The 27,610-nt window shown below is 38.9% G+C and overlaps 1 protein-coding gene across 1 annotated transcript in view; it reads right to left on the bottom strand.

The window, feature by feature from the left end:
* LOC123321695 (slit homolog 1 protein-like) overlaps window positions 1-27,610 on the bottom strand; it is a 145,856-nt gene that overhangs the window by 69,722 nt on the left and 48,524 nt on the right. The window contains exon 3 of the mRNA XM_044909419.1: window positions 5,192-5,268. The gene's annotated coding sequence lies outside the window, so the exon portion shown is untranslated. The remainder of the gene's footprint in view (window positions 1-5,191; window positions 5,269-27,610) is intronic.

A 27,610-nucleotide genomic window follows, 5' to 3' on the forward strand; every position in this document is an offset into this window, starting at 1 on the left:
CGATGCTAAAAGACCTGATAAATCCCTAAGAACTTTCCGCAGCGATGGCCTTCCAGTCATTTATGCAGCAGTAACGGTGGCAATTGCGGGAACCATCAGCTGGATGTTCACCTTCTCCCCCCTTATCCAGGGCAATTTTTATGGTTCGATTTCCCTTTATTAAGGGCGAATCCTATCCGGTGGTTATCCGACTACAAAGCCTTTCGCGCTAAATATAATGAAAATTTCACTTTTAATCGAAAAACGATAGGAACGGTCCCCCCTTCCTGATCCGGCGGGCGCTCTGATCCCGATCGGGGGGGTAGGGGGGGCGGATAATCCCGGCATTCGGAGGCTGCCGATCCGATATAACTTCCTTTCGCGATAGTTTGGCCGAAGGAACCGATGCCGATTCTCCGGGAGGGCGGTGGGGTGAGAGGGGTTGAAATCTGGAGAGGATGGTAAAAATCTATCATGATATGGAAATAAGAAATTGGTAGTTTGATAGCCTCGGGTTTCGCGGTCGATAAACGATGCGTCGCCGCTGTACATCATCTCAGATTTGCCGGAGTCTCTACGGCATTCCGATTCGCATGCGAGGTGGACAGCCCGGGGGCGGAATGCGGCATTCGAAAAATTTCGTTGAAAAGAAGGAAAAAAAAAAGGAGCCGTTCGGATATAGCTCCGTATAATGGAGTTTCGAGGAGTTATCTTCGAATTAAAATAGGCGGAATCGTTTTGCGCTTTTTCTAGACCAGAAGTCTGAGCGAAAGTGTGCACTGAAATCGTGAGAAATTTCGAATTTTGTCCCATCTAACATACACTAGGAAGTGTGGATTCAAGAAGCAGACTACTCGTCAAAAGTCAAGGATAATGTATTAATTTATGTTTTCTCTTCAGCAAAATCCAATTAACTTTCGAAATACATATATAAATGTAAAAATTTTCAGGTAAGTATCCACGCTTTCCACCAAGTCCTTGAGCTCAATTTGTTGCCAAAGATCTCGGAGCTGTTGAAGAGTTTCTTGCTGTGGTCTGTGGGCATCAAGAAAAGTCTGTAATTAGTCCCTAACGTACTCGATTGGATTAAGGTCGGGGAATCTTGGAGGTGATGCTACATGTGGAATACCTTGGTTCTCTCCAGCAGTAATCCCCGAGTGGATTGCGTAAAATCGGCTTCGTTGCCCACTCTAATCTTCGACGCTTGTGTTCTTCTTGACAAGGATCTTCTGACCTTGCTCGGTTAGATTGAAGTACCTCTATAATCCCGAAAATTTTTACTTGCCATACTGTAAGAGCTGAGAGCCTACCTTCTCACAGAGAGAGTTGATGAACGATCTTTTACTGGCTCTGTGGCACGTGGAAGTTCTTAGTCTTTAAAGAATAGATCGAGTAGCAAAGTATACCTTGAGAGAGAAGCTGTATCATCTCGAAAACTTTGATTTGCCATACTGCAAGAGCTGAGAAGTTACCTTCTCACAGAGAGAGTTAATAAACGATCTTCTACTGGCGTTGTGGCACGTGGCAGTTCTTAGCCTTTGAAGAACAGATCGAGTAGCAAAGTATACCTTGTGAGAGGAACTGTATCATCTCGAAAACTTTGATTTGCCATACTGTAAGAGCTGAGAAGTTACTTTTCCACAGAGAGAGTTAATAAACGATCTTCTACTGGCGTTGTGACACGTGGCAGTTCTTAGTCTTCGAAGAACAGATCGAGTAGCAAGGTATACCTTGAGAAAGAAACTGTATCATCTCGAAAACTTTGATTTGCCATAATGTAAGAGCTGAGAGGCTACCTTCTCACAGAGAGAGTTAATAAACGATCTTCTACTGGCGTTATGGCACGTGGCAGTTCTTAATCTTTGAAGAACAGATCGAGTAGCAAAGTATACCTTGAGAAAGAAACTGTATCATCTCGAAAACTTTGATTTGCCATACTGTAAGAGCTGAGAAGTTACTTTTCCACAGAGAGAGTTAATAAACGATCTTCTACTGGCGTTGTGACACGTGGCAGTTCTTAGTCTTCGAAGAACAGATCGAGTAGCAAGGTATACCTTGAGAAAGAAACTGTATCATCTCGAAAACTTTGATTTGCCATAATGTAAGAGCTGAGAGGCTACCTTCTCACAGAGAGAGTTAATAAACGATCTTCTACTGGCGTTGTGGCACGTTGCAGTTCTTAATCTTTGAAGAACAGATCGAGTAGCAAAGTATACCTTGAGAAAGAAACTGTATCATCTCGAAAACTCTGATTTGCCATACTGTAAGAGCTGAGAGGCTACCTTCTCACAGAGAGAGTTAATAAACGATCTTCTACTGGCGTTGTGGCACGTGGCAGTTCTTAGCCTTTGAAGAACAGATCGAGTAACGAAGTATACCTTGAGAGAGAAGCTGTATCATCTCGAAAACTTTGATTTGCCATACTGTAAGAGCTGAGAAGAACCTTCTCAGAGAGAGTTGATGAACGATCTTTTACTGGCTCTGTGGCACGTGGAAGTTCTTAGTCTTTGAAGAACAGATCGAGTACCAAAGTATATCCTAAGAAAGAAACTGTATCATCTCGAAAACTTTGATTTGCCATACTGTAAGAGCTGAGAGGCTACCTTCTCACAGAGAGAGTTAATAAACGATCTTCTACTGGCGTTGTGGCACGTGGCAGTTCTTAGTCTTTGAAGAACAGATCGAGTAGCAAAGTATACCTTGAGAGAGAAACTGTATCATCTCGAAAACTTTGATTTGCCATACTGTAAGAGCTGAGAAGTTACCTTACCACAGAGACAGTTAATAAACGATCTTCTACTGGCGTTGGGACACGTGGCAGTTCTTAGTCTTCGAAGAACAGATCGAGTAGCAAAGTATACCTTGAGAGAGAAACTGTATCATCTCGAAAACTTTGGTTTGCCATACAGTAAGAGCTGAGAGGCTACCTTCTCACAGAGAGAGTTAAAAAACGAGCTTCTACTGGCGTTGTGGCATGTGTCAGTTCTTAGTCTTTGAAGAACAGCTCGAGTGGCAAAGTATACCTTGAGAGAAAACCTGTTATCACCCTTTGGCTAACATTGAATGAATTGGCCACTTGGAATTGTGTTCCGACCAGCCTTCAGCATCCCAAGTTATGCTATGAATTCAAGAACTCATCCAAGTCCAATTCAAAACAACTGGATATTCATTTCTAAATCATTGAAATGATATAATAATACCCGAGCTTCTTTCTTATCCAACTTATATTCCACTATGTGAGATCAGTAATCCTTTCTCGTACTGGAATGGTATCGAGTGAAAAATCATATCAAAGCTCAGCCGCCCAACCGCATTTCCTTTCATTCAATCTATACGGATCTAACGGAATAAGGGCTTGTTCGGAGGAAGGTCAGTCGACAAGGGACAAACGTAATATTTGCGGCAAAAAGATTCTGCATTGCACATCACGGAATGAAAATAATGAACTCGAGTGTGCCAATTCGAGACTCCATCACATTACTGTGGAAAATGGAAGGTAATTCGACATACGTGCATTCGCTATTACGTGAACCAGATGCTCTTGAAGAGCCGGAACTTTTATTATCGGACTTTTATTCCTTTTGCAGGAACTTAGCGTCAGACGGCAATAAAGCGGTTACGCATGGAATGGGAGCCTGTTCATCGTGTGAAGACATTTTCAACAGGTGAAAGATAACGATCGACTGGATTCTGATGAACAGAAGAGCAAACACTCATTGATTATGTAACACATACGGAATGGGTGGGATAAGTTATGTACTGGTAGATCAGGGGATCTACATTTTCGGTAGATCAGTATCCTTCTCTACGTGTCTCTTTAACGGGAGCAGATCCAAGAAACCTTCCTTTGCTGCGAGTAGGGGTGATGCAAGTCCTTTAAGCAAGCCCTTGAAGAGCCTACTAGCATTTTTGTACTCTCCTAACGAGTTTGACACACCTACGTATGAATGTCTGAGCCTCACTGATCCTGTGAATATTTTGCGGTAACGTTACTTCGAATATTATGAAATTATTCAAATAACGTATATTGTTGTGGTTTGGTAGCGGTTGACCTAAACTTCAACTTCCTGCATATGTATGAGGAAAATGTTAGAACCCATTTGTTAAGGGATGAGAGAGCTATTGCGGAAAACGAAAACGTCGATATTTCGTCCAAAATAAACTAAAATCCAACAGGAAATCTAGACATTCCACCGGATCTCGTCTAGTAAACCATCAAACCGGGAGCAGGCGTCAAAATGAGATGAGAATCAGTATTTTTATTCGCGTTATAAACTGAGGAACCGCACAGAATCCATGGGATGCTGAAGACAAGGGAAAAACGAGATAAGGATTACAAACGATATTTCATGAATCTTACATTTTGTTCTTTGTTCGTCAGTTTCGGTAGAACTCAACCCGACGATCTTATCTTTGATGTAAACTCGAATTCCTGCCGCTCCCCCTTCGCCGGATTTCGGCTTACCGCAACTTTTTTTTCTTCGACAGCTCAACAAGATAATTTTTTCATCCGATGCCGGAAATTCCACCGGAGTTTATAATGATGCTTCAGAGTATTCGAGCACATAAATAAGGTCGTGATTGAGTGTTTTCGTATCTTACTCAGGATTCGTTCCCTTTTGTCATCTCCGAATCTTCCTCCGAAAGTTCCGATATCGGGATCATCTCTTTTTTTTTAAATAAGATATTCGGGAATTCTCGGAGAAAGGTTTCTGTATATCCCGAAGCCGAGATGAAGAAATCCTCGACAGTTTCAGGTTATCAACTTATGCGCCCGACAGGATGTTCCGAAAATTGAAAGGAGTCGACTACCACCCCCCATTTTGAATATTCGATGGTTGAATTATTTCGTCGTGCACAAGCTCCGAATTTCTGGTATCTATTTGAATAGTGACACAGGGCGACTTTGAAGTGGACAAACATTCTGAAAACGAAAAAGGTCAAAGGGGATTTTTTCTAGGATATTCTTCTTTGAATTGCTGGTACCGAATTCTAATAGCGATTCCGTAATACGTATGGAAGGGCCACGCAGTTATTTCATTTCAAATCACAACTTATATCTCTGAATCTCTGAATTCTAAGTTTATGGCTGATTTTCAACATATAAATGTTTGAACCCAGCAGAAACAGAATAAGGTGAAGTAGGAACACTCTAAGAAGTTTGACGGTTGAAATAATTGGTCGTAATAAAATTACTGACATGCGAACTCACCCAAAACCACGTCCTCAAATCAAGACGAAAATCCTTCTCAAATTTCCAATCCTTAGGTCTGAGTCCAATAAAATATTCTGGAAAAAAAAAAATTTTCGGTTAACAATGCAGATGAAATGAAGGGATGTACAACATCATTATCCGCCATGTATTCCTCGGTGAATCTATCGTGCTGGATAAATATCACGTGAATATAAAATGGAAAATCATATTCCCTCGGCTTATCTCGAAAGAGATGGAAAAATGTTTGGCGGAATTGAAAATCATGGGGCTAATTACATTCGATCGGTTCACGCTCTATGGGAAACAGGTAACTGAAAAGATCCAGAATATCAATTATGGATTTATTGCGCTCAAAAAACGCTTCAGTTCGTGGATTCGCTTCTTTTATCGGTGAAAAGAATGCCGAACAAGAGTGAAAAAGTCTGTCTGGATCGTTTTTAAGGGGACTCTTTCTTTCTTAATAACGCTGCTTTCAAAATGGAATAACACGTATTTAAATTGCTATTCTACCGACCTGAAGTTGATAATCATTTCCCACAAGAACAAGGGGGGGTATAATTTTTTTATAAAAAAATGTAACTCTAAAGATAACTCGCCTGATTGAACTGAAACAAATCTTGAATTCTGCCTGAAATAAACAATAACTTTTGAGCATTTTTCCATAAGAGAACACCATCATTCACTTCGTCATCACAATAACAACAGCGTGTCTACTACCGTAGTGTTAGAGAATTCTTTCTGACAGACAGTCGTCGATTCCTGGAATAATCCCCTGGAAACATATACCTTTTCTTTTCCCCGTGGGATATAAGCAACGACATCGTGCAACGCGGAAATATTCATGAGTTCTTCCCGTTCCAGTAATTCCAAGAAATAATAGTATGTACGGTATTGTGGGACCCCAGTTGAATTTCCCCAGCCCCTACCCCTCGTGAAAATCCACATTGGCGCATTGACTCGCTGGCAAATCCACAATTTTCTATGCCCCCAAAAATCGCAATGAACATAAAACGGAATGAGCAGAAAGCATCGGAATTTCCATGAAATATATGACGCCAAAAAAAACATATAGATATGTCTTCCAGTTCGAGCAGCGTAGTTGCTTTCATGGTAATGTCTTCGTAGTAGTGTAGCGAGAAATGGTTATTTTCTTCGCAGGACTTTAGAGATGAAAAACCGAAGGAATCTTGTTTTATTTAATGGACCAGCCCAACCCGCGGTTGTTATTAGTTTAAGGGTGGGTTGGTGCAGAGAAGATGGCGATCTCGTTACCACCATCTGCCAATTTGATTGCTTTCTTTTATAAATCTTCATAAATAATGAATCCAATATTCTCTGTTGTTCATACCTCCCAATAGCCGTGATTTTTTCCTGTATAGGTTTTTCACCAAATACAAGGAATGTTAGGCACAGTTTTTAAATTTCCATTTTTCATTCAACAGTTTTGTCTCCGTAAAAATTTCAGATAATTCAAATGTTTGAAAACTGTTATATTGAAATATATAATATTCAATTAATTGGGATATTGTTCTTGATGGTTTCTTTGCTGCCTTCTTTGAAGATAAGAAGTTTTTCTCTTCAAGTTTAATACTGTTTTGTATCAATTCATCATATTTCTTTGGCGATCTCTTGTGCCACACATAAATATGTATTTTACCTAGTACAAATTTCCTCACGGAACTATACAACAGTCGATAATACTCGACAAAGCGAACTCGAAACATGGAATTTTATACCTTGGAAATTCAATTATATCCTATAGAATTCATTACAAATGCATAAACTTGATGAAACGCAGATTTCTGAAGCACCGTTCCCACAAAATCCGATAGTGGAAGTGTCCGAAAATTAGCAGAATAGTAGCACACGGGAGGTACAGATTAACTAGGAAATAATTAATCATTTCATCAAATTTTCAGCACTCAGAATTATCTCGTACAAAACAGACACGCGAGAAGCTCTATTCCTCTGGTCCATGAGTGGAAGTAGAGTCACCGTCTGAATAGGATGAACGATTTGAATTTTTAATAAATAGAGGTATCGTGAGCTGATGACGTCCAATTAACGTATGGTGAAATCTGCAAAACATGTCCTATTCTCGATTTGTTTTCAACAAAGAAATGTTGGACAATTATTTTTTCCCTCAAAATAATATAAAGAGACATAGCAATTTAACCTGATCAAAAAATGCCCTAAGCCAGATGTGAGAATTTTAAAGACAGAAAATTATAACTCAATTTTTTTCCTTGGAAACTGAGATATGAAGACTCAGTTATTCATGTTGTTTTTGGGGGGACATGAAGAAATGGAAAATAACAAAGGATATGTTAAACAGCCAAAAACAGAACTCAACAATGGTGCGACTTCCCGTCTGAATAAATAAGAGTGTGTAAAAATTCAACTCAACCACTCAGCATGCATGTGAAACGATGCGAAATATATATCTGAGAATCCTGCGAGCTTCAATATTTCGTTCTGTCACTATCAAAATGATAAATCGCTGGAAGAACCATTAACAGAACATGCTCCTAATTCGAAATTGAAATGATGCCAAATACTTTACATCCGAAACTTTTTGTTCGTTTTTCGGGGATGGTAACTGAGCATCTCTCGCTGTCGCGGAGAGATTTCATTGTTCCTCTTTTTCTCTGCCAAAAATAGGATATAACTGATTTTCTACATACAATCCGGAATATATATCCGCATAGACTCAGACGGGTATCGTCCACGGTCACTGGCGTAGATCGGGTTTATTCCACCATAAAAACTGGATATGAATTTGGGGGACGATTGCGGATGTGGAAAACGTTCGTTCATTCGCTATTCTCGCTCCACTTCTCCCTCGGTTGAGCCGAGTTACATTCAGAAATGTTTAATAGTCAATTTCATTAGGAACGATACATTCCGATTTATTCTAATTCGAAATTTGATTCAATGAACGATCATCGATTCAGAAAAGCCTATTACCCTTTGAAAAATCGTTATGAACATCCAACGGAAAACACCCCCACACCTTTGAAAACACCCTATATTGAAAGCTTGATATTGCAGAAAAATATGTGAATGAATAGTGGCGAAAACATTTAAGGAGTGATTCTCTGTAGAAAAATATAAGGGTCTCTCATATATACTGCTTAAACTTCTCCCTGAAGATGGATCTGAAAAGCCATTTTGATTTTTTCCCCAAAAACCAGAAATCTGACAGAACTTTTGGTGGTGTTTCCCTAAAATTGCAATGGATAGAAAGAACCAATAATATCTGTTTCACAAGAACCTTTTTTTCTTTTTGATATGATATCAATGAAAAATGAATTTTTGATACTTTCATTCAAGCTGAACAAAAAAGGTCTCTTACAAATAATAGCTTGAGTCGTTTAGGCTGGAATCATCTCCGAAATTAAATTTCCCATAGTAGGCCGATATAATGCTGACATTAAACACCACAATTTTTTTTATTGGCTTCTTAGTCACTAGAATATCTGCTCAATTCTATTTCCATTAATTTTCTTTTCACAGGCGAGCTGTGTCCAAATTTTTTTTCTTCTCACCTTCAGGGGAATCGAGACCTCTGTGCAATTCTGCCTAATTTAAAATTAGCAGCGTTTTCAAATTTTCTGTTGACGATGATAGCATGAGGTCATTCGGAGCGAAGCGTTCCGTTGAATTTTCAAACCGTAAAAGCATCTATAAGAAACGCCAATTTTTCAACATCGAATCGTTAATCAACGGGGCGAATTAATTGGGTGCCTATTAACACCCCTTTCAGTTCGAGGCACAAATTTCACCACCGTGAATTCATTAAGCGTTCAACAGCTCAGAAAAATATCGAAACGGTTCTTGTTTTCAGACCCGCTCGCAGAAAACGTACATTTATTAGTATGTTGGAAGCAAGTGATGTATTACCTAACAATGAAGACTTGGAAAAAGGTTTCATCAATCAACCGGAGGGCCGTTTTTGTTAGGAAATGCCCTTCGAAAAACTGAATTACTTCGGACTTCCCAATTTTTCCTCAGCCATTAGGGCGCTGCATGTCACGCTGATGAATTCAATGTGTTGCAACGATTTAACGTAATTTGTATTCGGACTAGTTAAGGGGGGGAAAAAGCTCGTAGATTGCAAATTACTTCGATAACTTTCTCGGTTCCTTGAAATCTCGCTGGCTGGAATTTTCGCCGTCAAAGTGGGTAGCTCGTCTAGATTATTAATCTAATTTGCAAAAAATTCAACGAAAAACTGTGGAAAACTCGCCCAAGACGAGCATTGACGTAGATTTAGATCGTTCACATAGCGACTATTCTTCTTTTGAGATACATATCCTGCTTCGTAACGGATCTAATTTTTTTTTTCACTAGACATTTCAATACGTAGTTCAGTCTCACCTACTTTATTATGAATCCTGAAAAATCCGTTCAGTTCATTATTTTCATTTCACACTTAAACTTGTGAAACTAAGGAATAAAAGGTAGAAGTCGAATGTACAGGGAGTTTGATCCTCTTGAGGAATTTTAATGCTTGAAAATTGAAGAAAAAGACATGAACAAAGATTTTCCAGTAAAATAGAACAGCGATACAGTAAATGATATATCGAAATCGAGAATGAAAGGAGGGTACACCTTCAGCAATACAGTAAATGTATTCGATTCCTACCTCTAAGCTTCATAAGCATCTGTATACATTAATGTAAAACTAAAAATTGAAGAAAAAGACATGAACAAAGATTTTCCAGTAAAATAGAACAGCGATACAGTAAATGATATATCGAAATCGAGAATGAAAGGAGGGTACACCTTCAGCAATACAGTAAATGTATTCGATTCCTACCTCTAAGCTTCATAAGCATCTGTATACATTAATGTAAAACTAAAAATTGAAGAAAAAGACATGAACAAAGATTTTCCAGTAAAATAGAACAGCGATACAGTAAATGATATATCGAAATCGAGAATGAAAGGAGGGTACACCTTCAGCAATACAGTAAATGTATTCGATTCCTACCTCTAAGCTTCATAAGCATCTGTATACATTAATGTAAAACTAAAAATTGAAGAAAAAGACATGAACAAAGATTTTCCAGTAAAATAGAACAGCGATACAGTAAATGATATATCGAAATCGAGAATGAAAGGAGGGTACACCTTCAGAAATACAGTAAATGTATTCGATTCCTACCTCTAAGCTTCATAAGCATCTATGTATATACATAAATGTAAAACTCCTTTGGAATGCTCTCGAGCCCTCAACTGTGCTGATTGTCAGAAATTTTACCCTGTTATCGAGGTACTTTCCAAATGCGAATATCTCCTTTCAGGGACAAACAGCCAGATTGGCTGTTTCAGAAGAAATATGAACAGATTTTCCCGTATCGCTCATATGACGTTCAGGAAATGAGTTATTCTCGCACAGAGACTTAATTAAAAATCGAACATGTGCCTAACCGGCGCTTATGCTGATTCCGCTGCGGTAAAATGGACCCGAATGTGTGTGTGTATGTGTGTGACGAATTTACGAAACTCCATACAGATATCCCTTCGACGAAGTGTCCAGCTGATGCAATTCCCGCAAAGCTCGACAGGGTAGCAATAACGCGAGGTGTGTCTCGATTCGATGAAAAAACGCTGAAAATTTCGCACGTAGGTTTTTCATTTCCGGAGTGTCTTCTTCAAACTCATCCGTTACACATTTCGCTCTTTCTGACTGCAAATGTGACGAAAAATCTCAACGAGAATCAAACTCATCCATCTTGGAATCACGCTTTCTAATAGTCCAGTAAATAAAGTCTATTGTATTGTAACATGGATAGATTTCCTTCTAAAAGAATCAAAAGTGACCCAAATTTTGTTTAGGGTTAGTTTTTAACCCTTCTCGATATTTCAACCGTGAAATCTACAGAAATTCTTGATAGTACTCGAAAATAACCTAGGAAAGGTTCGAACAGAAACAACAATGAAACACCAGTATAAATCCTCCCCACAATAATCCCAGTTATCCGTAGGCCCAATTCCAGTGTGATGGGGATAGTCCCGAAAAAAGAAAAATAGTTTTCCCTCGTCAAAACCAGTTCAAGATTAAAAATGATGTTGAATTCGAACAAAAAAGGATGGACGGACCCTCCATCCAGTGATACGTCCCTAGAAAGACAGGATGTTTTGTTGGCCCAGATGCCCCAGTTTCTCGCCCGTCACTCATTTACGTTGTTCTCTCCGCAAGGATGAAAATAATCCTTCAGTATAGGAGATAGCAATGTTCGGCGAATTCTTATTCCGTCTTTATCCCGGCTTGATGCGCAATGAAAGGTGTTGTGCTTGATGTCGGTCATCTCGGTTGTTGTTACTATTCAACCCCTCGGTATCATTTCGAGATTTCGACAATCACTGTCATATCTAGATTGAATTTTGCCTAATGTCTTCGCCGAAACGGTAACACAGCGGGGTCTGCTCCGTCTTTCTTTATCTCTTCGAGACAGTCGTTATTTTTTGTGGATATTGTCGCATTGTCCGTAATTTGTCCGCAATTGTAGAGTTTTTTTTGGTAATCGTGGAAGGGAACTTCTCGAAAGTTATCCTCCTTCTGCTATTCAAGGCTATTCAGGAATTCTTCCATTTCACCAACATTTTTTGCGAATATTCCTTGTGAAGTGAAGCGCAAATAATCAGATTTAGCTTTACAATTCTCATTCAACAAATAAATAGTTCTAATGATATAAACCGTGATCACATTCAGATAGCAGTGAACATAAGTGACTCTCTCGAGTTATTTACGAAATATTATATATCTGTTAAGCACTTCACACAAAAGTTGAACCATTAACAAAGCGTTGGAAATGATTCTCTTCATAATGTAGACATTTCTTGTATGACCGAGCCTGCTCTCAATAAATACACTAAATTTCCACGAATTTCGGTTGAAGCTCGTTACTGTTCCCATCAATATATTCATACGAGAACAGCTCAGCAACACAATAAAGAATCGCACTAACAAGTCGTTAACACGAATTCTCTGTTGAAACAAATTCTGCCTCGCGTAAAACATGTTTCCGGGCGTTTCTAGCCCCCTTTTCAACGTATTAGGCATAAATATAAAACATAATACTCCCGAGGATGTATATTTCTATAATATTTTACACAAGGGTGTTATCTTTTGTGGATTACAACAAACGTTCTCTGCTTTTTATGGGCCTACACGTACATTTTCTATTACTCTTCAGGCTGTAAATATCTGGAAAGCATTTGTCAGCGTTCGCGTCTCACACTAGCGTAACAAAAATTTTTGCATTCGCAGAGCATAATGTTTCGGGCAGGGTGAGCTTTCATGACAGAAAAAAACATCTGATCCTAGCAACAGGCCAAATAATTGCCCCGTCACGCCCCATTCGCATAGTTGCAAACAAATTATTTAGGTAATCTCGAACATTTTATCCATATTGGGGATGATTTCTATCAAATAACAAATACATGAAAATCCCACGAACCAATCGTAAGTACTGTTCATTTATTCAGGGTACTGAACACATCTGCATCTGATTATTTAATCGGAATTCGAATATATGCGCTTTTAACTAAAATAATTTATTATGATTAGTTCAATCTTCTGCGAGAATACCCAGACAATTTGTCATCCAGTCATACACTTTGTTGTGTATGATCATAAAAATTAGGACCATCACAAAAGTAATTCTCGCAATTCAAAAAAATAATATCGCCTCACACAGTACACAGATAGCCGAGGCGGCGCTCTTTGCGGAGCTAGATAAAAAAAAATGCGACATACAATGAATACATGCATGTTTTCGACTCGTCTGCGAATAAAAATGAAGTTCATCGAGTTGGGGCATTAATGTACCGAGAAGCCCAGGAAATCACTGCACTCGGTGTTTCACAGACGATAAAACCGGCCGAATTTTATCAAGGCAGTATACGTCAACCGGCTGAGCTTCGCAAACAGTTGCAAATTGGGTTGAAACAACGTTTTCAACAATTAACGGCATGTATTCTGCAAACTGGTATATGGGGTAAATATAAGGGAAGCAATCTAAACATATATAACGGTGCCGGGGAACGCTGCGGTATGGGCTGACCGCACAGGAACCACCCCTTGTGTCGCGAGATTATACCGCTCCCAAAATTTGCATATTTTCCCTGATACTTCAGTCTGCCACTTCATTCCGCTGATTTACTGATATTTGAGGGAGGGTTCGATGCTATTCTCGATAAATTGATTAACTAATTGGCAAGCCTGACGTTTCGGCATTTCCAGTATCTATTTCTATACACAATAAGGAACGGTCGACGTAAGTAAGGGCGAGTTTAGGGCTGAACGAAGATCGATTGTTGTCCGCATGGAAATTGTTGTTTATCACACTGTTCGATTCGAAATAAGTGAGGGAAGGACAACTGGGCCCATATTCTTGAGCTCAATCGAATATAAAGCGGATTTTTCATTTCTCTTAATAGCAGATCGATTGTGTATTTCCTTCTCACTTTTCTCTCGGTTGTTTTACTCCCTGATATTCAAGAATACAGGCCCAGGTTTATTTCCATTTTTATGGAACTTACATTCAAATTTTTCAAAAAAAAATAGCCACCCAATTTCGGCTATTATGTGGTGTTTTTAAAGTTGAATCTTTTTTCTCACAGGAGCTTTGCAAGTCTGCAAAAAATCAGATCTATCGAAACAGCGCGCTGTTTCGTTTTCATCGGCCACTCTGTGTGACTCCGATGGAGTGAATTTCTCGAATAGGTCATGTTTGAAAGTCCGATCACCCTTATTACATGCAATTTCACTTTTCCGCAGCGACGAAGCGCAATGTTTGGGGGCCGTTTGTACGTGAATCTCAAGCGACGTAGCCGCCGAGCGAATTCGATAATTTGTAGAAATACGGGGTTGATAAAATTACCCCAAATACCTGATTGCCATTGACCTGTGATAAATCTCGCCGAATGGGAGGAAACCGCGCTCAACACAATACACACGTACAGATTTTATAGATCCACGAATTTGTGTCGGTGTGTTTATGTTTCCGGTGCGAGTCCGGAGCGTAATCCGAATGATCTACGTTTTTCGTCCGGATTAAAAAAAAATATGTAACCGGCATCGGAAACGTTATACGCCCCCCTCGTTGGTCACGGTTAGTTTCGGATGATATTCGAAGGTGTTTAATCGGTTTTTACGGTTGAATTTTATGTTTTATTGCCTATTTATTTTGGCAATGGCACAGCGTCAGGGATTGTTCTGCTGCTTAATTTATTGTATAACGAATAATCTGTCTGATGAAATAAAAATTAGTTGTATACTGGAAGATTATAAGGGACTCGACCTCCACGTGTATCAATAACTGCTTGGCATCTTTTATGTATGCTTTCCACCAAGTTATCAAGAGAATTACATGTTGCCAAGGTTGTAACTGTTGGCATAAAGGGCTTTTGTAATTGGTCCCAAGTGTGCTCAATTGGATTTAGATCAGGCAATCTTGGAAGTAACGGTAGATGTGGAATACCCAGATGAGGTAGTGCATTATCATACAGAGCTGAGTGAAACTGTGGGACTACTCCTTTGATAACTCCATCAACATACGTCTGAGAGTTGTGAGAATATTGTACCAGTTCTGCCTTCCACCAGGTTGCTTTTCATTCTGCAAGTGCTGTCCAAACATTCATCGTATGCAGGGTTGGCTACTCTTCACGTGTGTATCATATTTATTGCACTTCTCAGACTGGGAGTGCGGGGATAAAAGTCACATCGGCAAAAACGAAATCTTAAAACGAGGCTGCACATCTATTCAACAAATATCAACTGAAGCCTTCGCCGGCGTAACAGAGAAAAAAATCATATTTGGCCGGATTCTTATCGACCTCATTCCATCCGAGAAGGGAAATTGGGCAATTCTGCGAAAACACAATCGAGCTGACTGCGAAACATGAAAATCTACATTCATTCAGAGATAAGAATGAACTTTTATATTCCAATGCATTCTGCGATAGTAATAAAAGTTTACCGCGGGCCAAATGAAACGGTAGTGTACATTCGGAAAAGCCAATTAACACATCTGAGAACCAGTGTACTTGTGGCGGATTTCCGTTCTGGAAAATGCAGAACCGGAAGGGAGAGGTATCAGGAGAACACTTCGATCGGCCCGGAAATATTCGAAGCTCGAATATAAACACTAATGAAGCTAGAACTAGGGAAAACTGGAATCATATCGCCTTCCGAATTATATCTAGAGTGCGGGAAGCAGGAGCAATTGTCAATTAAACAAAATTATCATTTATATTAACCAAATTTTTTGTAGAAACATTCTTCATCCACGAGTCCAAATTTGATACAATCATCGGCTCAATCAAAGTGACAGACATGTTGGTAAAATGAAACACTCTCGTTCCTAGGAACAACAGCGCAGAAAAGAAACCTCTTCGGCAAATATTTCCCCGAAAATTGTCCCAATCTCAACGTCTCTCCTTCAGCAGATTGAGTCGCGCAAAAAAATCCAGGGTTATTAGTGTTCCAACGTTTAAAACCAGTTTTGTTGTTCTTACAGCGGGACGTCTCTGAGGGCAAGCCGTAATCAAACTGCGTAGCTCCGTTTTGCACCGAGGAATTATTTATTCAAATTTGCATGGGGATAAAACATCAACTTCCAAAAGCAAAATACCCCAACCGAAAGCAAACACAGGACGGGACAATGAACATCAAACAGGGTTCTGATTGTTATTCAATTCGCGAACTTCGAAAACATTTATTAATTTATTAATTAATCCCCATACGTTGTACATCCAAGTTACCGCGACTCCAAGAGGTCACGAATTATTTCAATTAGACGGGAATATCGGGCGGAATTATCCTGCGGGATCCATCAAGGGTGTTAGCGTCGGGCTTGATGGTCTTCTGAATAAGTAGTCTGTCAGCTACAACTGCTGAATTATCATAGTATCCGGAGGAGTAAACAGTAATATCAATTTCTTGCCGGATGATGGATGGAATTCATTTGTAACCGCGCCATTTCCACCCAGCTCGTAATACGTACGTACGTTGAGCTTGCGGTAACGTTTTCCATACAGGGTGGAGCATAAATCTGGGTAGGGTGTATTAAACTTCAAGTGGTACCAATAGAAACTGCGGTTCTGGGGCAGCAACATCATCAGCGCTTTGCAACAGATACAAAAAACCTGTTTGAGAAGAATGCTCGAATGACATCGCCAGTTTGGCAGTGAAGAAAATGAAATGCTGGACCTTAACCATCATGGACTTGGAAAAAACCCACTACTTACACTGACAAAAAAATCGTGGTGCTTCAATCAACATACACCACCTAGCTACCACAGGCTATCAATTATGGTGGGCTCCTGACTGTACACTGTCGGTTCAACCATTTTTTGTTACCCATGGGGAAGTCAGCAGATGAAACATGCAATATCTTTGGATCGAAAAAATAATCAGCTGAGCACGAAGTATTCAAGTGTTTAAAACCGTCCAGCCACTTTAATTTGCTAATCTAGGATACTCAAGTAAACAGCCAAAGCTCCCACATAGGTTGCCTGGTTTGTCAATAACATTGACGGTTTCCTTCCCAATAGTAATCACATAATTTAGGTTCGATAAGTGGACAGATGAGTAGAGAGGGTGTGGTCTGGAAGAATTATTGGAGCATCTTTCTTCAGAAACAAAGAAGCTGATTCGATGACGGAGAATGGCCGAAGTTAATGTGCTATTTTCTGCCTTATGCGAAAGATACCGGCTATCTGAATAGGGGTTGAATAGAACTCGGGCATTTGACATACCGCATGTGAAACATCGATAGTCTTGCCACGATTTGACACTTTTGGAAATTTAGTTGTGGGATTCTCAGGTTCTTCCCAACAAGTTCGGGATTTCCTAAGATTTGAAGGCCGAAATAGGGGCCTGTATATACCAACTAAATACATCCATAATATAAATTTATCGCTACAAAAAACATGCGCAACTATCGAAAGGTACTCATAAATATAAATAGAAATTTGGTATCACCATCCCTTACCTCCGAATATTATACATACTCGAAAAACTTTAAGAAAATATGAAATATAGTTCACTCAAAATTTAGAACAGATCACAATGAGAAAATCGAATGTCCAAAATAAATAAAAACGCCTGCAAAACAAATGGAAATTTTTCATTTGGGCCATTTTCGACTCATAATCCGAAAGTTACAAATGATCGAAAAAATTTTATCAGATTTTCACAGGACTATGGGCACGTGGATTGTTAAAGTAGTATTGTTCTAAGTTTTTGTGAAAATCTAGTAGAATATGATCTCACAAGGATATAAACAATCAAACACTAATTAGAAAAGAAGTGCTTCGTTCCAAGAAGAAGGCAGTCAAAATAGAAAGCATAAAATATGGAGTTTTCTTCCTACTTGAACTTCCAAAATTCCTCCCAATCAACGCTTCATTCCCAAACAGATGTCACGACAAAATTATGCCATTTTAATTCACTTCGTGGTATCGCAAGCAGAAAATAATTAAAGTGAAAAATATTGCGATTTACTTACTCGAAAAGGGACGGCACTACGAACAACAATGAAGAGCCTCTGTTGCACGTTAGTATTCAAACACCGAACAGCGTTTAATGAAAACAGACACTCTTTTTGACCAGCGCCATGATACGAAGACCGCCCATTGTTCTCTTCGCTAGGCGTTAAGGCATATCAATCAGTAACAGAATAATTCAAAGGGGTATTGTGCAGTGTCCTATGTATAATAAAATTTTTATCGATGCGACTTCCTCCCGGACTAATCTATGAATGGAAATTAGGCGCCATCAGGACATTAATTCGGTCTGAAAACGCATAAAGTACATGCGACGGGATTCCATTCATGGATCCCAAAGGACTGCGGTCAAAATTCCGTTAGCGACGCAAAAATTTGACGGCTCTCGTCAAAGCACCGTTAAGGTGAATTTTATGTGTTCAATTTGTGTTTATGGGCACATTATTGAAGACAGCCGAATTCAGCAGTTATTGATAGCCGTTCGGTAGTTCATCCGGAACTGAACTACTCACACGTCGAATTTATGTGTCGCCGAATTACTGCCAGGATAATGAGTCGGACACTTATACCTAACATTGCAGAGGAGTTCCAGACAAAAGTATTTGCACGAGTCAACCAAAGAACTTGCAACAATGAGTTTATAGTGGATTTAGTTTCAGAACCTCAAAATAGAACGAAAAGTTTCCATAGAGGCATGTCCGGAGACGCTTCGTTGAAGAGTTAGGTTGCTTCAAAGATGGTTTCTTGATTTATTCAATTTTTTCAATGTAGGACAGCGATAAGGATATGAAAGTCTGCTCTGAGGTATTTCTCAGATAGAGATTAATCTCAAACTCGTTTTCTTCCTCCAAAGCATACAAGTTTCAAAATAAAATCGTCTTTTCAATGAATATTTTTGAATGAACAGTTTTGGTGAACAATAAAACAGATTTTGTGATTTCACCCCTATATAGCTATGGCAGATTAGTAAAGAATTGAGTTCTAGGTTCATCTCTGTGTTTTACGAATAACACTGCTAAATTCTATTTGTTCATCTCTTCCCTACATAAATTAAATAAATCCATAATCAGGTCGTCATCTTTGAAGCCACCTAGCTCTTCAACGTAGCGATTCCGGGCATGACTCCATAGGAACTTTTCGTCTTATTTTGGGATTCTGATGCTAAATACAAATTTATTTCTATTATTCCTGGGACACCCTGTATATTACTCCGGTCGAGAAAAATACAAAATTGAAAACTCAAATTCAATTCAATTTTATAACAGAATAACACCGATGTTTCGATACATCGATGTTTTCCAGGCGATTTTCCAATGAAACAATATATCTTAGACATCGATAAATCGATGCTGCTTCATTTCACGATGTCTGCATCCCTATGAGTAACCGGGTATCCAATTCGTCGGAGATCGAAAGCCACCCACGATTAATTCGATATACAGCAAATTCCGCGTATTTAAGCGACTGAAATAGGCCTTCATCTCTATTGAACGAGCCACCCTTGTTCGATGCCCTTCCATCACAAACCCCAATATTGCTTGACCCTAATCTCCTAATAACCATCGGACATTCGGGAATAATTACGGTGTAACATAATGTGTATCCGTGAACGCAGAAGTCAGGTACGTTTCTGAATCCGCACCAGATGCTATGGACATTACTGTACCATAAATCTAAGGAGCACATCAGTCAAATCAAGATATCATGATTGGACTGATTGCTCTGATGATATTGAATAATCCAGAACGGAATAATATGAGAAATCTCTATGAGTAGATGAAGGAGGACACTGTCTTCCTGAAGCTTAAAATTTGAGCAGTACTCCTGATGCTTTCTGAAGCATCAGATTAGCTTTTTTGGTCATTCAGTTAAGACGTGACAAAAATCAGCTTGAACAGAACTCTCAACCACTTGAAGGATCTCTATCTATGTATAAGGAGTTTTGCCGGTTTACAAATGGCACGGTTCTGTGAAAAATACTGGATTAATGTCAGTGCTTTCTCATTTTTTGAACTCGTGACTTTCCGTTGTCCATTCTCGCCGAATAAGCCTGCATCTGGAGCAGAAATAGAGAAGATAACAAGGAAACCACCAACCGTAATCCCTCCCTAAACCGCCCTGATAGAAGTTGCTTGGTTCGGAGCAGTTGAAAGAGTGGCGATGAAAACGGCTTGCCTAAAGGTTAGTATACCTTCTCCCATTGTGGTAGATGAAGCCGTCTAGAGTGTTCAGGCCGGCATGAACCTTCCCTCACACGGAATAAAACCTCAAGGAACTTGTTCTAACCGGTGCACAGATCAGTGAACTCAATCAACGCCCCCCTTCAACATCACAATTGAAATTCAGCCGAAAAGAGAGGAACGAAGAGAGATTGCCCCGATTTGTAATTGTGTTTTCGGCAGACAACCCCCAGAAGTTTCCCTTTGTGAGCCGGTTTAACTGTGGACAAGTTCATTCTAATATGAAAATCAGCTGTAATATCGCCATTTGAATGTTCTGTTTTGAATGTGTATGCTAATTTGGACGGATCGTGTAACACGACAATGGTGAAACAGTTCCGAAAGCGCACTCTGGTAGCGTTTCGGAGGTGGGAATTCGATGTTTGGTTCTTTCCATTGATGAAGATATGCATTTTCGAGTGGAAGTTCCATGATGAATATTCAACGGATTTCGGCTGTGTCAGAATGTGACTTAGAAGTTAACTCAGGAAATTACGAACACAACGAAGCCAGTATAACAGTTTTCGATTGTTGGTGGGATTTGTTAGCGTTAAACATACGTTTAACGGTTTGGTTGTAGAAGAAATACGATGAACGCGCTAGAATCTGGTGATTTTTTTGGGGTGCGAATATTTGTTTTTTCGCGAGACTACCAAGAACTAAGACCTGAGAATTTGACGGAACAAATTGGCAGATTGCGAAACGTGTTCGGCATCTACCACTTAGATCGGCCCCTTATTTAGGTGTCAATTCTTGGGTGTCCTGCCAAAGACAATGAAGGATTTCCGGATGCAGAATTCTGAAGATTTAAAAAACGGTATTGAATAGGGAATACTCCCTGTATTTCCTATGAAATATCTCTTAAACGTCACATTTTGAAATAACCATTTCAATCGTTTCCCAAAAAATTATTTTAAGTACTTTAAAATGAAAAATAAAAATGGGTATTTGAAATTCAAAGCGTTTCGTTTCTATTGCATAAGTTGGCAACATCGACTGAAATATGCGTTGATAATAAAGGACAACAAATACACTATCTTGATGAGATAGACAAAGATGGCTGTCTATGAAGTCTGCGACGAACAAGGAAGGTCGTAAAATTTTATGGGATTTTTATGGCCGGTTGCTGTTGAGACTCGCTAGAGAGTAGGTACGCGCTTATGATGGCTGTAAATCAACAGCTGGTATTTTATAAACAAGCCATTGTTCTTTTTATTTTCTAATAGGCGCTGTTGCCAAATCGTAAACTAGAAACGAAGCGATTTAAATTTTAAAACCTCATATTTGAAGAATGATTTGGAATAGTTTCCACGGTGCATTTGAAAAATTCATGAATGAAACTCATAATTATTCAGTTTAGACTTGCATATACGCTGTGTTAAACCAAATTGAGGAGAATTCCCCATTCCCTCTTGATCACCTCGAATCCAGCAAGTGCTAGTGTACGTCAGTCTCAATTTTCCCTTCTGGGGTGACTCTCGAACAAGTGCAACATGAAATTATCCATTGTATTAATTAGCACAAAAGAATCACGGGGTAATCTTGCGAAGTTGTTAGGGTGGCAAGCGGCCACCTCCTCCCCAACGCTACAATATTGTCGTTGCGCACAGGGTGGCGGTTCGGATGGAGCTGAAGCGGAACGAAAGAAAGAAGAGATATGTCACGTTTCTGGACTGTCACCAAATCTCCCTGATATATGTTTTCGATAAATCAACGATAACTACAAACATTCTAGAACAATTTCTGGGAGCCGGCGGGCAATTCTTTCGACAAACACGTTTCAACGTGATTGAAAAACATAACCGGGCCCCCACCAGATTGATATACGGAAAGCTTTTATTCTGGCAGATATCCGAAATAGCCAAATAGAAAGTGGTGGAGCGCGACGTCGAAATATGGCCTAATAATTCAAAGGATGCCTCAACATATTGCCGACCGAAATTCGGATTTAATGTCGGAAAAATGTTTCGGGTTTTGTACAAACGACGGCCGGCCCACTTGGAACGATAGGTGGCGCGCGCTCGGCTACTATAACGACACAAATTCCTGCTTATTTACATACAACGGGGAAAATGTGCCGGGGAAATGGTCAGGTTGTCCTTGTCCCGTACGCGGGGGTGTCGATGGTGCCGGCGTTTTTGCAATTTGTGCTCGCTCGAGTACAATAAATGCGGAGCAAAAGTTTAGAATTGAATAAGACTGCAAAAAAAGAATGTTTCGAGTTCTCAACGATGTGAATCTTCGTAGTGAGGGATATCCTTTTGCAATATGCATTTTAATAGTTTGCAGAAGGCGCATCTTTAAGGCCAATACTTCCAAAAAGAGTTGTGGGAAAACTCAAGCAAGATCATGTAAAGATGGAAAGGAGTAATATCATAACAATATATTAAAAACATTTCAAAATATTTTTTATACCCCTTATAATTTCGGAGGTACGCCATCTTCTTCGGGATTTGTCTAAGGTCAAATTTCGAGTCACGTATCTTCAAAGAAATTCATCTTAGGTATGAACGATTTTCTCGCAATAAAAGTAATCGTAGATGGAAATGTGATATATGTTCTGAAAAAGCATTTATTCTAGTTACAAATCTGAAAATTTTGCCGAGCTCGATACAGCTGTTCGGTCTTGACGATTATTTAAGTGATTCCATCTTTTTGGAAATTTTTCGATAGTCAACGTTCGAGAAGTTTTTCTCTCAATAAAAATAAATGTAGATGGAAATGTAATACATATTCTGAAAGAGCAACTTTTCTAGTTAAAAATCTGAAGATTTTATCGAGCTCGATGCTGCCGTTCGGTCTTGACGAATTCTCAAGTGAAATTTGCAATTTTGGAAAAATGCCATTTCCAGGATGAAAATCTAAACGAAAAGAGATAAGCTTTCGAAATTGCTCGCAATGGATTCAGCGTGTTCGAAAACCTATATTTCCATACCAAACTTCCCAATATCTGACATTGTTTAGGAGAAAATAAGTTTTTTTGTTTTTCCACTTTTCATTTTCGACTTGACTTCGAAGAGCTCTCTGGAGCGCAATTCTCTATTGGATCATCAACTGTTTGGTTTTCTAGAATCTTCAAAACAAATTCTATGCACTCCATATTCTAGGACAGTAATAGAACATCCTGATTTTTAGACAGAGTAGCAAATAGGTCATTTTAGGGGGGTCTAACCCCTTGCTCATTTTTGACCCAAAAAATCGAAATTTTCGAAATCGAATTTTTGTGCTAGGATGGAAGCCTAGGCAACGCTGATTACATAACCGGAAATCCCAATTGGATCAGACGAATATAACAGGAGATATCGCAGATTGAAAATTGCAATTTTTGAAAAATCCCATTTCCAGGATGAAAATCTAAACGAACAGAGATAGGCTTTCGAAATTACTCGCAATAGATTCAGCGTATTCAAGAACCTATATTTCCATACCAAACTTCCCAATATCTGACACTGTTTAGGAGAAAATAAGTTTTTTTGTTTTTCCACTTTTCATTTTCGACTTGACTTCGAAGAGCTCTCTGGAGCGCAATTCTCTATTGGATCATCAACTGTTTGGTTTTCTAGAATCTTCAAAACAAATTCTATGCACTCCATATTCTAGGACAGTAATAGAACATCCTGATTTTTAGACAGAGTAGCAAATAGGTCATTTTAGGGGGGTCTAACCCCTTGCTCATTTTTGACCCAAAAAATCGAAATTTTCGAAATCGAGTTTTTGTGCTAGGATGGAAGCCTAGGCAACGCTGATTACATAACCGGAAATCCCAATCGGATCAGACGAATATAACAGGAGATATCGCAGATTGAAAATTGCATTTTTTGAAAAATTCCATTTCCAGGATGAAAATCTAAACGAACAGAGATAGGCTTTCGAAATTACTCGCAATAGATTCAGCGTGTTCAAAAACCTATATTTCCATACCAAACTTCCCAATATCGGACACTGTTTAGGAGAAAATAAGTTTTTTTGTTTTTCCACTTTTCATTTTCGAGTTGACTTCGAAGAGCTCTCTGGAGTGCAATTCTCTGTTGAAGCATCAACTGTTTGGTTTTCTAGAATCTTCGAAACAAATTCTATGCACTCCATATCCTAGGACAGTAATAGAACATCCTGATTTTTAGACAGAGTAGCAAATAGGTCATTTTAGGGGGGTCTAACCCCTTGCTCATTTTTGACCCAAAAAATCGAAATTTTCGAAATCGGGTTTTTGTGCTAGGATGAAAGCCTAGGCAACCCTGATTACATAACCGGAAATCCCAATCGGATCAGACGAATATAACAGGAGATATCGCAGATTGAATATTGCAATTTTTGAAAAATTCCATTTCCAGGATGAAAATCTAAAGGAACACAGATAAGCTTTCGAAATTGCTCGCAATTGATTCAGCGTGTTCGAAAACCTATATTTCCATACCAAACTTCCCAATATCTGACACTGTTTAGGAGAAAATAAGTTTTTTTGTTTTTCCACTTTTCATTTTCGAGTTGACTTCGAAGAGCTCTCTGGAGCGCAATTCTCTATTGGATCATCAACTGTTTGGTTTTCTAGAATCTTCAAAATAAATTCTATGCACTCCATATACTAGGACAGTAATAGAACATCCTGATTTTTAGACAGAGTAGCAAATAGGTCATTTTAGGGGGGTCTAACCCCTTGCTCATTTTTGACCCAAAAAATCGAAATTTTCGAAATCGAGTTTTTGTGCTAGGATGAAAGCCTAGGCAACGCTGATTACATAACCGGAAATCACAATCGGATCAGACGAATATAACAGGAGATATCGCAGATTGAAAATTGCAATTTTTGAAAAATTCTATTTCCAGGATGAAAATCTGAACGAAAACAGATAAGCTTTCGAAATTGCTCGCAATGGATTCAGCGTGTTCGAAAACCTATATTTCCATACCAAACTTCCCAATATCTGACACTGTTTAGGAGAAAATAGGTTTTTTTGTTTTTCCACTTTTCATTTTCGAGTTGACTTCGAAGAGCTCTCTGGAGCGCAATTCTCTATTGGATCATCAACTGTTTGGTTTTCTAGAATCTTCAAAACAAATTCTATGCACTCCATATCCTAGGAAAGTAATAGAACATCCTGGTTTTTAGACAGAGTAGCAAATAGGTCATTTTAGGGGGGTCTAACCCCTTGCTCATTTTTGACCCAAAAAATCGAGATTTTCGAAATCGAGTTTTTGTGCTGAGGTGGAAGCCTAGGCAACGATGATTGAATAACCGGAAATCCCAATTGGATCAGACGAATATAACAGGAGATATCGCAGATTGAAAATTGCAATTTTTGAAAAATACCATTTTCAAGATGAAAATCTAAACGAACGGAGATAGGCTTTCGAAATTGCTTGCAATAGATTCAGCGTGTTCGAAAACCTATATTTCCATACCAAACTTTCCATTATCTGACACTGTTTAGGAGAAAAAAATGTTTTTTGTTTTTCCACTTTTCATTTTCGAGTTGACTTCGAAGAGCTCTCTGGAGTGCAATTCTCTATTGAATCATCAACTGTTTGGTTTTCTAGAATCTTCAAAACAAATTCTATGCACTCCATATCCTAGGAAAGTAATAGAACATCCTGATTTTCAGACAGAGTAGCAAATAGGTCATTTTAGGGGGGTCTAACCCCTTGCTCATTTTTGACCCAAAAAATCGAGATTTTCAAAATCGAGTTTTTGTGCTGAGGTGGAAGCCTAGGCAACGCTGATTATATAACCGGAAATCTCAATTGGATCAGACGAATATAACAGGAGATATCGCTGATTGAAAATTGCAATTTTTGAAAAATACCATTTTCAAGATGAAAATCTAAACGAACGGAGATAGGCTTTCGAAATTGCTTGCAATAGATTCAGCGTGTTCGAAAACCCATATTTCCATACCAAACTTTCCATTATCTGACACTGTTTAGGAGAAAAAAATGTTTTTTGTTTTTCCACTTTTCATTTTCGAGTTGACTTCGGAGAGCTCTCTGGAGTGCAATTCTCTATTGAATCATCAACTGTTTGGTTTTCTAGAATCTTCAAAACAAATTCTATGCACTCCATATCCTAGGACAGTAATAGAACATCCTGATTTTCAGACAGAGTAGCAAATAGATCATTTTAGGGGGGTCTAACCCCTTGCTCATTTTTGACCCAAAAAATTGAGATTTTCGAAATCGAGTTTTTGTGCTGAGGTGGAAGCCTAGGCAACGCTGATTATATAACCGGAAATCTCAATTGGATCAGACGAATATAACAGGAGATATCGCAGATTGAAAATTGCAATTTTTGAAAAATACCATTTTCAAGATGAAAATCTAAACGAACGGAGATAGGCTTTCGAAATTGCTTGCAATAGATTCAGCGTGTTCGAAAACCCATATTTCCATACCAAACTTTCCATTATCTGACACTGTTCAGGAGAAAATAATGTTTTTTGTTTTTCCACTTTTCATTTTCGAGTTGACTTCGAAGAGCTCTCTGGAGTGCAATTCTCCATTGAATCATCAACTGTTTGGTTTTCTAGAATCTTCGGAACAAATTCTATGCACTCCATATCCTAGGAAAGTAATAGAACATCCTGGTTTTTAGACAGAGTAGCAAATAGGTCATTTTAGGGGGGTCTAACCCCTAGCTCATTTTTGACCCAAAAAATCGAGATTTTCGAAATCGAGTTTTTGTGCTGAGGTGGAAGCCTAGGCAACGCTGATTATATAACCGGAAATCCCAATTGGATCAGACGAATATAACAGGAGATATCGCAGATTGAAAATTGCAATTTTTGAAAAATGCCATTTCCAAGATGAAAATCTAAACGAACGGAGATAGGCTTTCGAAATTGCTTGCAATAGATTCAGCGTGTTCGAAAACCTATATTTCCATAACAAACTTTCCATTATCTGACACTGTTTAGGAGAAAATAATGTTTTTTGTTTTTCCACTTTTCATTTTCGAGTCGACTTCGAAGAGCTCACTGGAGTGCAATTCTCTATTGAATCATAAACTATTTGGATTTCTGGAATCTTCAAAACAACTCCTATGCACTCCATGCCCAAGGATAGTAGTAGGACAACCTGATTTTTAGACGGATGAGATTTGAAGTATTCCGGTTGATTCACGATGGCCCGATTCGAAAAAAGAATCTTGCAACTCTCGAATTGTGATAATTCAACTCCGAAAATATCTTCCGTCCCCATCAAAAAGTGTATAACTGAAATTGGTTTCTGATTCCGACAACTCCCACCATCCATATTGGAATAAGTTTCTTCCAGCAATAACGAATTGTCAATAGTGGGGTTCAGTCGAATGAAAAATGATTTCAGATTGAGGCGAGTTCGCGAGAGAATCCCCCATGGAACAGACCGAAATTTTCAGGAAATTATAGGAGATAATCTAGAGTGAGCCAAGTTTCTTATGGTGGAGTAAGGCGCATTTGCCACAGATATTACAATAGACGACGCGAAAGATAAATTGTTTTCGGTAGATAGAAAACAGTGCGACACTAAGGGGGGTGATTAGAGTGGAAAAATATACAGATACCGCTGGGAGTTCCGAACTTTCCGAATACAGCAGAGAAATTGAGAAAAAACGCAATTATTCAAAATATGAATTGAGCATCCTGCGTCACCTATTCCCAAATTTATAATCAAGTGATTTTCTTCTGTTATTTCCTAATAAATC

Source organism: Coccinella septempunctata, chromosome X, assembly GCF_907165205.1.
Source record: "Coccinella septempunctata chromosome X, icCocSept1.1, whole genome shotgun sequence".
Taxonomy (NCBI): domain Eukaryota; kingdom Metazoa; phylum Arthropoda; class Insecta; order Coleoptera; family Coccinellidae; genus Coccinella; species Coccinella septempunctata.